We start from the raw sequence: 3,144 nt of genomic DNA on the forward strand, positions 1-3,144 counted from the left end.
ACAAGGAAGCTATTTTAAAGCAAATTAAGGGACTGCAACTCTCAGACTCGACCATAACATAGAAGACATCGGTAAGCAACTGATTACTGACATTTCCGTGGCGCTGTGTTTTAGTATTGCGCTTGACGAAAACAATGATGTGAGTGACAATTATGTGTTTGTGTTCGCTTCCCTCAAAACGAGTCGTTCAGAGAGTACATTTTATGTTTACTGCAAACACGAGGACAAACACGGGGACAAACACGAGGAGAGATGCCATGACAAGATCCTGAGACCCATTGTCGTGCCATTCATGCGCCGTCATCACCTCATGCATCAGCATGATAATGCACGGCCCCATGTCGCAAGGAACTGTGGACAATTCCTGGAAGCTGAAAATGTCCCAGATATTCCATGGCCTGCATACTCACCATACATGTCACCTATTGAGGATATTTGGGATGCTCTGGGTCGACGTGTACGACAGCGTGTTCCAGTTCCCGCCAATATCCAGCAACTTCACACAGCCGCTGAAGAGGAGTGAGACAATATTCCACAGGCCACAATCAACAGCCTGATCAACTCTATGCGAAGGAGATGTGTCGCACTGCATGAGGCAATGGTGGTTATACCAGATAGTAACTGGTTTTCTGGTCCACGCCCCTACTTTTTAAAAAAGGTATATGTGACCATATCTCTATTTCCACTCATGTGAAATCCATAGATTAGGGCCTAATTGATTTTTTTTTAATTGACTGATTTCCTTATAATGAACTGTAACTATATTTTTGTTCAGTGTCGATAAACTCTCTTGGTGAATATTTTGTCTACAGCTTATCATGATACTCAAATTTAGCCAAGCAAAACCTGGACACTTCCTTAATATTAGATTGCCTACCAGCTGTTGTTAATAAAGCACAATAATGCCCAATAAATCACACACTGTGCAATTCTCTTTATTTATAAAAAGAGACAATCTCCACCCACAATCTGCTGTTCTGTCTTGCCAAAGCACAGAAAATCCAGTTAACTGTATATTATCCATGTCCTTGTTCAGCTACGACTTTGTGAAACAGGATATTATAGTTTTTAATGTCCTGTTGATAGTAGTCTCAAACAGAGATCATCCACTTTATTCTCCTGTGATTTAACGTTCTCCAGTATAACAGAGGGTAAAGGCGGATTATCCACTCGTCGACGCTGTCTCACCAGACATCCGGCTCGCCAACCCCTGGAACCCCTCTTCTTACGAATTATGTGGATTTTGGCCTGGTCCAGGAAGAACAGCATTTGTGAACCACATACAGCGCCTTCATAAAGTATCCAGACCCCTTGACTTGTTCCACATTTTGGTACATTACAGCCTTATTCTAAAATTGATTAAATTGTATTTTTGCTAAGAACCTTTGGCAGCGATTACATTCTCGAGTCTGCTTGGGTATGACGCTACAAGCTTAGAACACCTGTATTTGGGGAGTTTCTCCCATTCTTCTCTGCAGACCCTCTCAAGCTCTGTCAGGTTGGATGGGGAGCTGGATGGTCTGCAGACCTTCTCAAGGTCTGTCAGGTTGGATGGGGGTTTAAGTCCGGGCTCTAGCTGGACCACTCAAGGACATTCAGAGACTTGTCCCAAAGCCAATCCTGCATTGTCTTGGCTATGTGCTTACGGTCGTTGTTCTGTTGGAAGATGAACCTTCGCCCCCGTCTGAGGTCCTGAGCACTCTGGAGCAGGTTTTCATCAAGGATCTCTCTGTACTTTGCTCCGTTCATCTTTCCCTCGATCCAGACTAGTCTCCCAGACTCTAGGAAGAGTCTTGGTGGTAACAAACTTTTTCTATTTAAGAATGATGGAGGCCGCTGTGTTCTTGGGGATCTTCAACACTGCAGACTTTTTTTGATACCCTTCCACAGATCTGTACCTCGACACAATCTTGGCTTGGAGCTCTACGGACAATTCCTTCGACCTCGTGACTTGGTTTTTGCTCTGACATGCACTGTCAACTGTGGGACCTTATATAGACAGGTGTGTCCCTTTCCAAATCATGTCCAACCAATTGAATTTTCCACTGGTAGACTCCAATCAAGTTGTAGAAACAGTATACACCTGAGCTCAAGTTCAAGTCTCACAGCAAAGGGTCTGAATACTTATGTAAATAAGGTATTTCTGTTCTTTATTTTAAATACATTTGCAAAAATGTCTACACCTGTTGTCGTTATGGGGTATTGTGTGTAGATTGCTGAGGATTTTTTTTATTGCTTTATCCATTTTAGAATAAGGCAGTAACACAACTAAGTGTATGTAAACTTCCGGCTTAAACTGTATAAAGGACCAACATTTGACAATGCATGTCAGAGCAAAAACCAAGCCATGAGGTCGAAGGAATTGTCCATACAGCCCCAGATCTGGGGAAGGGTACCAAAACATTTCTTGAAGCATTGAAGATCCCCAAAAACACTGTGACCTCCATCATTCTTAAATAGAAGAAGTTTGGAATCACCAAGACTCTTTATAGAGCTGGCCGCCCGGCCTACTGAGAAATCGGAGGAGAAGGCCTTGGTCAGAGAGGTAACCAAAAACCTGATTGTCACTCTGACAGAGCTCCAGAATTCCTTTGTAGAGATGGGAGAACCTTCCAGAAGGACAACCATCTCTGCAGCACTCCACCAATCAGGCCTTTATGGTAAAGTGTCCAGACGGAAGCCACTCCTTAGTGAAAGGAAAATGACAGCTAGGGATGTTGCGGTGACAGTTTTACGGCCACACCGGTCAAGTCATGAAGGCCATCAAATTATATTGTGACTTTTGAGTCACGGTAATTAAGCTTCTCCATGTTCTGATGCTGCTGCTGGTTAGTAGCCTACCAAACTTGCTAATTGCCTGGTACTCCGCACTCTATGGTCCCTCTAATCCCTCTGACATCAATACAAATGTAATCAATCAATCACATTTATTTATGAAGCACTTTTTACATCAGCGGATGTCACAAAGTGCTAATCAGAAACCCAGCCTAAAATCATAAAACAGCAAGCAATGCAGATGTAGAAGCACGGTGGCTAGGAAAACCCCCCTAGAAAGGCAGAAAACTAGGAAGAAACCTTGAGGAACCAGGCTCTGAGGGTTGACCAGTTCTCTTCTGGCTGTGCCGGGTGGAGATTATAAGAGAA

At 43.4% G+C, this 3,144-nt stretch overlaps 1 protein-coding gene across 1 annotated transcript in view; it reads right to left on the bottom strand.

Annotated features, from left to right (window-relative positions):
• Positions 1-3,144, bottom strand: part of LOC110498503 (zinc finger protein 7) — a 147,492-nt gene that overhangs the window by 36,199 nt on the left and 108,149 nt on the right. The window lies entirely within an intron of this gene.

Source organism: Oncorhynchus mykiss, chromosome 19, assembly GCF_013265735.2.
Source record: "Oncorhynchus mykiss isolate Arlee chromosome 19, USDA_OmykA_1.1, whole genome shotgun sequence".
NCBI lineage: Eukaryota > Metazoa > Chordata > Actinopteri > Salmoniformes > Salmonidae > Oncorhynchus > Oncorhynchus mykiss.